Source organism: Saimiri boliviensis, chromosome 3 (assembly GCF_048565385.1).
Source record: "Saimiri boliviensis isolate mSaiBol1 chromosome 3, mSaiBol1.pri, whole genome shotgun sequence".
NCBI lineage: Eukaryota > Metazoa > Chordata > Mammalia > Primates > Cebidae > Saimiri > Saimiri boliviensis.
In genome coordinates this window covers 95,165,098-95,177,420 of record NC_133451.1, presented here as the reverse complement: position 1 = coordinate 95,177,420, position 12,323 = coordinate 95,165,098, and the positions used below count along the sequence as shown (strand labels likewise).

At 39.1% G+C, this 12,323-nt stretch overlaps 1 protein-coding gene and 1 long non-coding RNA gene across 3 annotated transcripts in view; one reads left to right on the top strand and one right to left on the bottom strand.

Moving 5' to 3' along the window:
* NFKB1 (nuclear factor kappa B subunit 1) overlaps positions 1–9,729 on the bottom strand; it is a 122,187-nt gene extending 112,458 nt beyond the window's left edge. For both annotated transcript variants that reach the window (XM_003929512.4, XM_010340114.3), the window contains exon 1: positions 9,641–9,729. The gene's annotated coding sequence lies outside the window, so the exon portion shown is untranslated. The remainder of the gene's footprint in view (positions 1–9,640) is intronic.
* Positions 9,682–12,323, top strand: part of LOC141584028 (uncharacterized) — a 111,708-nt gene continuing 109,066 nt past the window's right edge. Inside the window, exon 1 of the long non-coding RNA XR_012516902.1 lies at positions 9,682–9,765. This is a non-coding gene — a long non-coding RNA (uncharacterized LOC141584028). The remainder of the gene's footprint in view (positions 9,766–12,323) is intronic.

Here is a 12,323-nt window from a genome sequence, read left to right as displayed (position 1 = left end):
GCTATTTTGCCTGAGCTGGTCTCAAACTCCTGGGTTTAAGCAATCCTCCCTTCTCGGCCTCTTGAAGTACTGGGATTCCAAGTGTGAGCCACTGTGCCCAGCAAGAAAATTATAAAAACTGAAAAGACTACATGATTTAAGCTCCATGAATTTCTGGATTTCTATCTCATTCAGCACTGTATGCCTTGTCCTTAGAACTGTGTGTGGCACATAGAAAGGACTCAACATATATTCAAATGAATCACTGTTAAATAAATAAAACCTTACTTACGTTAATCAGCTTGATTTAATCATTTCACAATACATATATATATATCAAAACATTGTCTTGTACACTATAAATATATATAATTTCTGTCAATTGTACTATATTATAGTCTCATTAAAGCTGGAGGTAAAAAAAAAGGAAGAAAAAAATAAAAAATAAAACCCTATTATGAGAAGATGGAAGAGCTTCTATAAACAAGCAAAGCTTCCCCTACCCCACCACTCCTCACGTCCAATCCCGCTTTTCAAAGGCTTACTTTTTAACACTGTTAACTTTTTGGTTTACCTGGTGGTTCTTTTTTATTTCCACGATACGTTTTTTTTCTTGACGTAGGATGCTGTGTTCCTTCCATGACAGAGTAGGATTCAGCTGATACTACCATCACCTCCCCTTCTTCTCCCTCTGAATATAGTTTTAATGAGATCTTGAATCAATCTAACATTTAAATATTAAACTTATGTTTAATTTTTATCTTGTTTTCCATATATTCCTTTAGAGAAACATGAATGTGAGAGACTGATTAATAATGAAAAAATGCAACCCCAGAAACATCTGAATTTGAGAAAGAAGCTATACTAAGACCAAAAATTATAACTCATCCACAAAATGGGCAGTTCCTCCTATTACCATATTGATAATCAAGAATTGGCTTTGTCCTTACATGCATTTTTCTTAAGTTGACCTACCTCAATATGGCAAGAAAATCTGAAGTCTTCCAATTAACACATTTATATTCAAAGAAACACATAGTTTTAGAGAGAGATACTCATGTGGTCTAACCTCATTTGGTCTAACCTTCTCATTTTTAAAAGAAAAAAAAATAAGACTCAGAGAAGTTAATTAACTTGCTCAGAGCTATACAGTTAGTTGGCAACACTGTTTCTTGATATCTTGTTCAGTTATTTGCTTACTTAGCAAACATAACAGGTGCTGTGCAAATAAAAAGTAAGTAAGATGAACTCCCTGACTTCAAGATGTTTCTTTTCTAGGATCCAAAAGAATTCAGGAGAACACAGAATGGGGGCACATAACTCTTTATGGAAAGGACAGGGAGAAAACAGAAAGGCGAATGAGAGAAATGTGATGCTGGAACCAGGCCTAAGGGTTTAGTAGTTAGCAGGATGACTAGGAAAGAAAAGGCACTACTCACACAGGGAGGGCATAAGCAAAGGTCTTCAAAGCTAGAAACTGTGAATAGGAAACGGAAAGTTGGTGTGGAGGATTTGAGATCAGGGGATGGTTGGGGAACAGGGGAGGGAGAAAGGGGATGAGGTGTGCAGGAAAAAGCTTGTGAAAACAACCAGGATTCACTGCAGAGACATGATCAGATTTACACTTTAGAAAGGTTACTATTATTCGAAATGACAGATGGATTAGGTGCAGGAGATAATGCAAAAATAAAATCTAGAAATTCAGTTAGGAAGGGATGGATTATGGAGACGAGGAGGAGGCTGACTTGATAGAACTTGGTGACTGACAGGAGAAAGCTGAATGTGTAACACGGGCTTCTAGATTTCTGGCACAGAAAATCTACCGAATGCGTAACAGGCTAATAACTGCATTCCCTAATGTTCTGGGGATACCAATCTGTGGAGAGGGGTGGGGGGTCAGAGATGATGAGAAATTTAATACTGGCATACTGATGAGGACATCTATGGAAAGATACTTAAGTGCCTCAGCACTTTTCGTTTTCTGTGGCTTGCCTTGAATGACTGGACTCCTTCAGTTCAACAGATATTTAGTAAATATAGTACAATTACTCCAAAAGTCATCCATCTATTTCAACACGGGATTGAACTACCTCTCTAAGCAACTTGGACTGACTCCTATTTGGCTATTACGGGAGACTTTCTAAGAGAAATGGTATACTTCCCCACCCATCATAAAAAAGATTTGTAACCACAGGGTAAATTATTATGTAATGGTTTAAAATAGGAAATATTTTTAAAGTTTCTAAGGATTGCTTGTTAAATTTGGTTAAATGTCTTAAATGGGAAACAGAGTAAATATATGAAGACATAACCATAAAGCTATTATGTCAAATTAATACTATGATATGGTATGAGAGCAAGTAAATGCATTCGACTATTGCTGGATACAGAGCTTTTGATTTTAATTTCCCAGGTACTCTTATTTACTTGATTACAACTGACTTCTAAAGCGTTTTTTCATAATATGGTAAAAATGTCCATTCTTACCAGTTTATCAAAAATATGATAATCCATTATGAAATGCCTGCCAAAAAGTTCTATCCAAGGGCAACCTCTCTTATTCCTTTCATCATGACCCCCATATGATTTATTCTTTTATTTATAATTCCCATTCACTTTCTAGATTATTTCTTTATCTTCACACTCAAGTCGATAACAAAGTTCAAGTCTTAATTTTATAGCGGACTCTTCCTCCTAAATCTTTATACTTTCATTATCCTTTGCTTTGACCAATCTTTCAAAACACTCTTAGGTTTAAAATCATGTATACATATACAAATGACTTGACTTTTATACCTTATCATATATTAGCAGTGTAATAAATGAGTGAATTAAATAGGGTAGATAAATGGCTATATTTTTGGTTCATTTTAAACCATCTCCTCTGAAAAAGTAGTTCCCCAGGCTTTCTGATTGGTTTGAAATTAGCAGTATGAACACATTAAATTTTTTTTTCCTATTTCCTAGATTCTATATTCAGTTTTCAGTTTTGATTTCATGTAAATGAACTGCCAATTCAAGTACTTTCCTGACTATCCAACAAAGCAAAAAATTAAGTTTAATTTTTATTCTTAACAATTCTTTCTACTTCTAATTTTCTCTATATAAATGGTCACCCATACTTCTTCCATCCTTCCACATCATCATTTTAATTTTATAAATCATGAAGGTTCTTGTCTTGTATTTAGATGCTGTAAACTGTAATGCATTTTCCTCTGACCTCATTACCAAGTCTACACCCTATTTAAAAGAAAAAGACACTGAAGCTTATAAATCAAATCTTAACAGTCAAATACCAATAAATGGTTAAACCCTACAAAATAAGCCTATACTTAAGAACTGGTAGACAAAGAGGTTCTTCAAATATCAATAAAACGTGAGAGAGGAATTTGTGTTAAAACATCCAAAAACAGTTATTTTCTCATTCCTGAAATTCTTATGGAAGACATATTTTCTAAGACAAGTAATTTATTTTCACTATTTAAATGAACCGCAGGCTTGGGTTCAGAACCAATAAATAGGTTGATTAATGAGTCTGTCATCACTTTTATATTTTCTTCTTTAAATACTTGTCATATGGTAGAAGTGATATCTGAGATAAATGAGAGATAGGTGTGCCCTAACATTGAAATATGCTATAGTATTTTCAGACCAATTGATATGATAAATAATAAAAATAATAATTTTTTGAAATAACTGCTCTTTTTAACAAATAAAACTCATAAAAATAAACTGCTTTTTAAAATGGGATGCTATAGAGGTATACTCAACTTTATGCAGGTCTTGAATTTCTTTAGTTCAAGTCAATGAAAAGTAAATCTATCTTCGAAACATTAGTGAGCCTCATTTATCAAAAAGGTTCATCTTGGCCAAGTTAGATGGCTCACGGCTGTAATCCCAGCACTTTAGGAGGCAGAGGCTGGTAGATCACCTGAGGTCAGGAGTTTGAGATCAGCTTGGCCAACAGAGTAAAATCCCATCACTACTGAAAAAAAAAAAAAAAAAAAAAAAAAAACAACCAAAAATTAAAAAAAAAAGGTTCATCTCAAAGAAAAATCTGTATTTTCCAATATGAAATTTATGAATTGTCCATATATTTCTACCAGTACAGTAAGGATTATGACAAAGCTAGAGTCTTGTTTGTGTTCCATTACATGAATGAGTTCAAGCTGCAGGTTGAACTCATTCATGTAATGGAACACAGAAAATTTTATCTTTTTCTGGAAGCCATCTCAAGTGGAAGTCACAGGCAGAGTGCCTGGATTATTGTATTATTTTAACGAACACTGCTGCTATTAATCTTCTGAGTACTTTTCAACAATGACAGCTTTACATGGCAATTATATATGTTAACATTTAATTTCTTCCTCAGCTGGCAACAACTAAAAATATATCTATATATACATATATATCATTATATTTAATATATATCATTATCTTTAATATAAGTGTTAGTTACAAATACACCTATATATAATCTTTTTTGTTGTTGCCATATCTATCTATATAACTAATATATATCAGTATATTTAATATACACAGTTACATATATATGTAACTAACTTTCAAATTAATTTTTAAATTCAAATGTTTTTTGTGAGTGATATGAGGGGAGATCAGGGTCAGAACCAGAATAAGTGGCAGCGAAGCAGAATGGACTGAAGTGAGCAGCATTCAATAAAATGGTCGTTTTCCCACAAGGGCTGCATTAGGGCTCCAAGGGGGCACAGGAGGGACAGGGAGTATTGGCATTTTGCCCTTTTCTCATCTAGATGGTATATTTCATTTCAAAATTTGTGTCCACAAAGAACAAATGGTTCAATTCAGAATTTCAAGGCCAACTTCTAAAAAATACTACAACTGAAAAATAATGAATAAGCTCTGCCAGGATGAGGCCTCAGCTTCTACAGTGTTGCAAAAATCATTAAAGTATGAAAATGGAAAGTACAGTAAACCCTGCTAACTGCCTGCTTGTTCCTGAGGTTTGCAGTCTAGTAACTCTTAACAGTCACAGATTTACGGGTGATAGGTGAGAGGTCATAACATATTTTGTTTTAACTTTTTGGTTGATTAATTTAGATAAGTGTTAACAATTGTTAGATTACCAAGCAGTGCTTGTAGCATTGTTTCTTTTTTTGAGGTATTAGTATTTGATATTACAGTTTCAATGGTGTGTACAGAAATTCTAATTTCACCAAGAAGTTACATTTGTCAATTGTACAAACACCGTTTATCATTACAGTTAATTTATTATCTTGCTCTGGTGCCTCTAAAACTTTGAAACTAAAAGGCATTTTTTCCCCCTGGTCATAAATGCCTCTTTCAGAATGATATGTTCCCCTTTTGGAAGGCTCCAGGTACTTTTTAATAAATGATTTGTTCTAGTAAACTTCAAGTGCTTTTTAGATAAGAGTTCCATAATAGCTAGGATACAAGGACTGTTTTGGGCTCCTTTCTTTCCAGAAGGCAAAGCAAAATAATTTAATTATTGTTCCTTATAGAAGATGGCTGTCCATTTAAAAAAACAAAATGCAACAACTTCATGTCATTCATTAAACAGTTATTGATTGCTTACTATATACCAACAAGTACAATGCTGAGCATCAGATATTTCTTTTGTCAGTATAGATTAGATGTCATTTCTTTTTAGTTGAACTATAGAATATGATTATCTCAAACAGCTTTTCCTTTTTTATTTCATTGTTTATAATTTTGGCTATTTTAAAGAATAAGCCAAATAGAATACATAAATTCTTTTTTAAAGCTCAATCAGCCAAAATTTTTCATGGTTTAAACTAATAGGATCAGAGTGAGTTCAAGTCTGTTGACACCTACTGAAAGCAAGGGTCAAAATAAAAGCTATTTTAAGGTTTCTGGATTAATGGTAAAAGAAATGAAAAATAATAAGGCAATCTGTAATGGATAATTAAACCAAATATATGATTATTCTAATTTCCAAAATAGGTAATACATTAAAGCAGATGAGATCTGTATTACTGATAATTAAATCTGTGTTACTACAGAAAATATGAGAATAAAAATTATTTTTTAATGTAAAATACACTTTCTATTAGTAGTACTCTAAATTAAACAAATATTTTCATCCATAATCTATCTTTTGAGATTTCTATAATCTTTAACAATTCTCATCTTATGTGACTCTTACTTTGTACAGAACTGTCAGGCTTTAAATTATTTGAGGTGAAGCAATGTAATTTGCACAACTTATTTTCTAAACTGTTGGCTGATCTTCAAGGACAGGTCGGTCAACAACCTCCAGAAATGTAAAAGACAGTATATTAATTTGCACCCAGGAACAACCTCCAGTACAGCAGAGACCAAAGGTATGAAGTAATTTCATCATTATTAAAAGAATGTCATTACTTTTTTCTCTTTTTTTCTTCTGAAAGTGAGGCACTGGATACTAATTAATGAAATATTATGAAGATAAATGGTTTGGTTATGTTACCAGAAGTGTACCAAATTATGTGGTTTCAAATATTAATCTTTTTTGAGTAAAAAAATTCACAGTCAAGGAACCAAATTGACTCACAAGACTATGCCAAAACATTCACACCTTTCTCTGTGAGGCTGAGTACCTCCAGTTCTTCAAAGGTCTCTGTCTCCAAAGTAGTGACAGAATTCAAAGAGATATCAAATACTCCTGATGGTTTATTGCTCACCTCTAAGAACACTGCAAGTGAGTTCAGTATTTATAGGAGGTGCAAGAGTGCAAATGAGAACCAATTCCCAAAAAGTAGAGTAAATTGCTCTAGTATGGTCTACTGGTTACCAAGACACAGTCATCAATTAATGCTGATTAGACACAAATGTAGATGTAGAAGCAGAACTTCTTAATGTATCCTCTAGCACTAACTTCTATTTTTCCTTCTCCTCTTCTAATGTAACAATCCCACTACTGTAGACAATTCACATTGTAAACAGAAAACCAACAGACCAACCGACTAAAACAAACTTCCTACTAAAAGTAAAAACGTTAATGAGAAATTCTGCATAGCCATTGATTCATATTATTTCCCTTCCTGTTAATGTGATTTCTGATCAATCTGTGGACCAGAAGAGTATAATCTGAGTATTTACTCGGTTGGTTATACAACAGTACTGTGCATTTCCAGATACACTTCCTACTGCAGTCAATTCTATGCTCAGAAAAGCACATCTACTAAGACTTGAAGATGAAAAAGATGACATTTTTGAGTACTTTATCAAAAATCTATATAGCAACTCAGATACAATTATGTTATTGTTTGAAAAATCATCTACTTTTCTTACTTCTCCCAAGTTCAAACCAACTGAAGGTTATGAAGCAACCACTTCCCCCAGAAGCCAAACTTTCACCTCCTCTGAGCAGAGAAATACCTCTCATAAATTAGGTAAAAATAAGGTCTTGCTAATGGAAAGATCGTCCAAGATTCATGTAGCTGTCAATTCCATATCTATACCTTTTATCTACCACAATTTGCAATCCCTGAAAGTCAAGGTAGTAACTTACTTCATCAATTATCTGCAAGTCTAAAAGTGTGGTTAAAGCAACCTGCACAAATATTAGTTTCTCAAATTACTTCAATTTGTTTCCAGGAACAATAGCAAGAGAAATGTAAGGAATATGATGACTAAATCTAAAATTCTGTCTATTTCAGATTAATTGTGCTTTAATCAACTCAATCATCACAGATCTTGTTTAAGAGGTAGAGTAAAAAGGAAGTGCAAAGATCAAAGCAATGCTTACAAAGGGGAAGGACTATTTTTGTATGTATAGCCCCATATTTACTACCTGGGTTTGAAAAACAGGGGCATTTACTCAGCACAAGTGAGTACCAATACAGAACATAAGAAATTTCAAAAAACAAAAACAAAAACAACAACAACAAAAAAACCAGATTTTCAAATCACCACCAACCCAGGATTATAGTTTTCTTTACAAAGTCTCAAAGAGTTTAGAAGTGGTTTTCCACTGCAAGCAGCACTAATAAACACACATATAACATGTGTTCCTTTGTGTTCAAGTTTGTCCAGCAGGCTGTAGCCCAGGAAGACATTTTATCTAAACAAGCAGGGGAGGGTATTTAGGAATTGCAGGTATATTAATATGGATGAATAATCTCAGATTTCATGTCTCTATTAATTGTATAAGCTCTTTTCATTTTAGTAATTCAATTAAATCATGAATGTAAAATTCTACAAGAAACAAATCTTTTTTCTTCCTGCTTTCCCAAGTTTATAAACTCAAAAAAGTACTCTGCTTCAAATTTAAATACATACATTTAAATACATAATTCCTATAGTGCCTCAAACAGTAAAAGAATTCATCTCTAGAAAGCACAGTATTAAAATCAGGAAAAAAAAAACATACTTCAGTTTTAAGTTTCCCTTTTAAAGTTTTAACAAACAGGAATGCACTTTAAACTGCTTGACAATATTCAGTTGTGGGATTCTGCTAGAAAAAACGTATTGAACATCATGACCCCAACCTTTAGTATTTACTAAAGATCACCAGTGTGTAGAATATTTTGGTGTCAGAGCTATTCAATGTTTTTAGTAATACCATAAGCATTTCTCAGATTATGAGCATTACAACAAAATATTTGAGTTAAATACAGTTAGTTCATAAACTGTAATGCTGAAAACCTCTATTTAAGACATTTAAATGTCTTAAATCTTGATAATTAAATCCTGTATCATTAAATCCCATTTGAGTTTCAGGATAGACCAGTAAGTCAGGGCAAACATCCCCTGGTGTGTGTTTTTAAGGACCATAGGAAAACTTACATTTAGCTTAGGCGTTGTTTTTACATTACTTTTTGTTTCGGAGGTCATGCACAATGCATGGTGACTCTGTCCAAGAGTTTTACATAATGAAGTCTAAAAAGTGTTCTAAGTTTGCAAGTAGGTAATATATTTTCTCTCTCAAGTGCCAGGCCCCGGAGAATCAGAATCAAGTCCTATAGCAGGTGACTATATAGTGTGTGTGGTGGAGAGGTGGGGGGCTGGGGGAAAGGGGAGGGGGGGGAAGGGGGGAGGGACAGGCTTCTTTTAGAAGTAGGAGAGGGATGAATAGACTCTCCTATTCAATTCTGGGGAGCTGGAGAGGGCTTTCCCAGCCAAGAGGACTGACAAGGACTTCTGCTTTCATTTCATGGAACGCCCTTAGGTGAAATCTGGTTCTGCACTGCACCAACCACCTTCCCTCTCTCCTCCGTGCTGCAGCGCACCTCAGCCTTCTCACCATCCCCCAGCTGGGGCTGGGGCTGGGGATTTTAAAAGTTTGTAAGAGTTCTCCTTCGGTTCGCGTTCCCGCCCCGCGGAGGGGACGTGAACAGAAATGACCGACCAGGGGCCACGGCCCTTCGGCCGACTAACCCCTGCGAGGTCCGGATGCGCGGAGGGTGAAGAGAAATGACCGCCCCGCGGCCGCGGCCCTTCGGCTGACTAGCCCTTGCGAGGTCCGGATGTGCCTTTCCCCGCTGTCGCCAATCCCATGTGCCTCCCAGCTACTGTCAACCTTCTCCCACGGTCTGGCCCAGCGGATAGCGCAGGAATAAGGAAGTCCGAGTGGGGCCGGAGGGGTGCGGAGGGCTGGGTGGCGGGACTCGGGCCACGCGTCCCCTGCCGGGCCCCCACTCGCCCGAGTTTGGCTTACCCGGGTGGCGAGTCAGCGTTCGGCCTCCTGTCGCGGGTGGGCTCTCCCTCCTGGGAGGCGCGGGCCTACGAGCCGGAGAAGGAAGAGGCGGCGGCCGGCCGGAGCCCGAGCGGGCCCGGGTGCGGGTAGGGGCGAGCGAGAGCGCAGCGGGGCCAGGCTGGGCCGGTCAGCGCCGCGCCATGTCCGCAGCGCGGGCGGAGGGAAGCGCAGGGCGCGCTGTGGCCGGGCGGCGGCGCCGCCTTCCTGGCCGGGCGGCTGCGGCCTCGGCGGCGCTGGGCTCCGGGAGCGGGGCTGGCGGCGGCGTGCAGGCCGAGGGCGGCGGCGGCTGGCGGCCCGACCGACGGGAAGGGCAGGGGAAGCTGTCAGCGCGTCGCCGGGCCGCTCCGGTGGCGAAACCTCCTCTTCCTGCCCCGGCTCGCTGGTGCACTTCTCTCTCTTTCTCTGTCGCTCACTCTCTCACTTCCTGGCTGGAAATTCCCACTGACGTCGAGAGAGCATACAGACAGACGGACACACGCGCGCACGCAGCGGGGGCGGGAGGTGGGGTCGCTGGCGGGGGTGGGGGAAGCCCGCATTTATGGGAGCGCCCTGCGCCCCCGGCCCGGCCTCGCTTCTGGGTTCGGCTCCCGCCCCTCGGGGCCGCTTCGGGGCCGCTTCGGGGCGCGGGGCTAGGGGCGCGCGTTAGGCGGCCAGGACGCTCCGGTCCCCTGTAGGGCTCTGGCTTCCCAGCCGGGCGCTCCCGAACCCCGAGGGCTGGAGCCGGTAGGGACGCCCCCAGGAAGCGCCTGCCAGGCCCGCTGGTTCGGGAACGCAGGCGGCGCGGAGGCGGCGGCCGTGCAGCTGATAGAGTCATGCGGTCCAGAGACCCTAAGGGCAGGCCCGAGCAGCTGGAGGGTCGGCATGGATCCAAGCATACCAGATATAAAAATAAAGCTCATCCGTATATTCCATTTAAGTGTGTCTCAGTTACACTCAAATCTCTTTGCAGATTAAACTGGAATTTAGATATCATAACCGACTTGTGTCCAGTGAAGTAACCTCTACTGCTTCTGGTGCAGTCTTAAATCTCCTGGTTATAGGACACTTACTCAGAACATTCATCTACAGGATATTGTTAGGCCTTTATGATAATTACTGTGGATAGAATTGTAGTGATGGTGGTAGGAATGTATTTGGTTCACAGCTCATAAAATACTGATCTGGCAGAGGGGAGTTTTCTTTTTCTCTGAAGAGACTGCTACTGGCACCCACAGACAGGCCTCCCAGTGGCCACCACCATTCACTGGCATCTGAACTGCTTTAGTGTTGGGCATTGTACTAGGCACAGGCTGGGGATAACTTGGTGGTGAACTACCGCCCCACATAAGACATCTTGAGCCGAAATAGATATTTTTTTTTTTTTTTTTTTAATTGCATTTTAGGTTTTGGGGTACATGTGATGAACATGCAAGATTGTTGCATAGGTACACACATGGCAGTGTGCTTTGCTGCCTTCCGTCCCCTCACCTGTATCTGTCATTTCTCCCCATGCTATCTCTTCCCACCTCCCCACCCCCCGCCCCTCCCCCATTTCCCCCCAACAGACCCCAGTGTGTAGTGCTCCCCTCCCTGTGTCCATGTGTTCTCATTGTTCAACACCCGCCTATGAGCGAGAATATACGGTGTTTGATTTTCTGCTCTTGTGTCAGTTTGCTGAGAATGATGGTTTCCAGGTTCATCCATGTCCCTATAAAGGACGTGAACTCATCGTTTTTGATGGCTGCATAATATTCCATGGTGTATATGTACCACATTTTCCCTATCCAGTCTATCATCGTTGGGCATTTGGGTTGGTTCCAGGTCTTTGCTATTGTAAACAGTGCTGCAATGAACATTCGTGTGCACGTGTCCTTGTAGTAGAATGATTTATAATCCTTTGGATATATACCCAGTAATGGGATTGCTGGGTCAAATGGGATTTCTATTTTTAGGTCCTTGAGGAATCGCCACACTGTCTTCCACAATGGTTGAATTAATTTACATTCCCACCAACAGTGTAAAAGTGTTCCTATTTCTCCACATCCTCTCCAGCATCTGTTGTTTCCCGATTTTTTAATGATCGCCATTCTAACTGGTGTGAGATGGTATCTCAATGTGGTTTTGATTTGCATTTCTCTGATGACCAGTGATGATGAGCATTTTTTCATATGTTTGTTGGCCTCCTGTATGTCTTCTTTTGTAAAGTATCTGTTCATATCCTTTGCCCATTTTTGAATGGGCTTGTTTGTTTTTTTCTTGTAGATCTGCTTTAGTTCTTTGTAAATTCTGGATATCAGCCCCTTGTCAGATGGGTAGACTGCAAAAATTTTTTCCCATTCTGTTGGTTGCCGATTCACTCTACTGACTGTTTCTTTTGCCGTGCAGAAGCTGTGGAGTTTGATTAGGTCCCATTTGTCTATTTTGGCTTTTGTTGCCATTGCTTTTGGCGTTTTGGTCATGAAGTCCTTGCCTACACCTATGTCCTGAATGGTTTTGCCTAGATTTTCTTCTAAGGTTTTTATGGTATTAGGTCTGATGTTTAAGTCTTTAATCCATCTGGAGTTAATTTTGGTGTAAGGTGTCAGGAAGGGGTCCTGTTTCTGCTTTCTGCACATGGCTAGCCAGTTTTCCCAACACCATTTATTAAACAGGGAGTCCTTTCCCC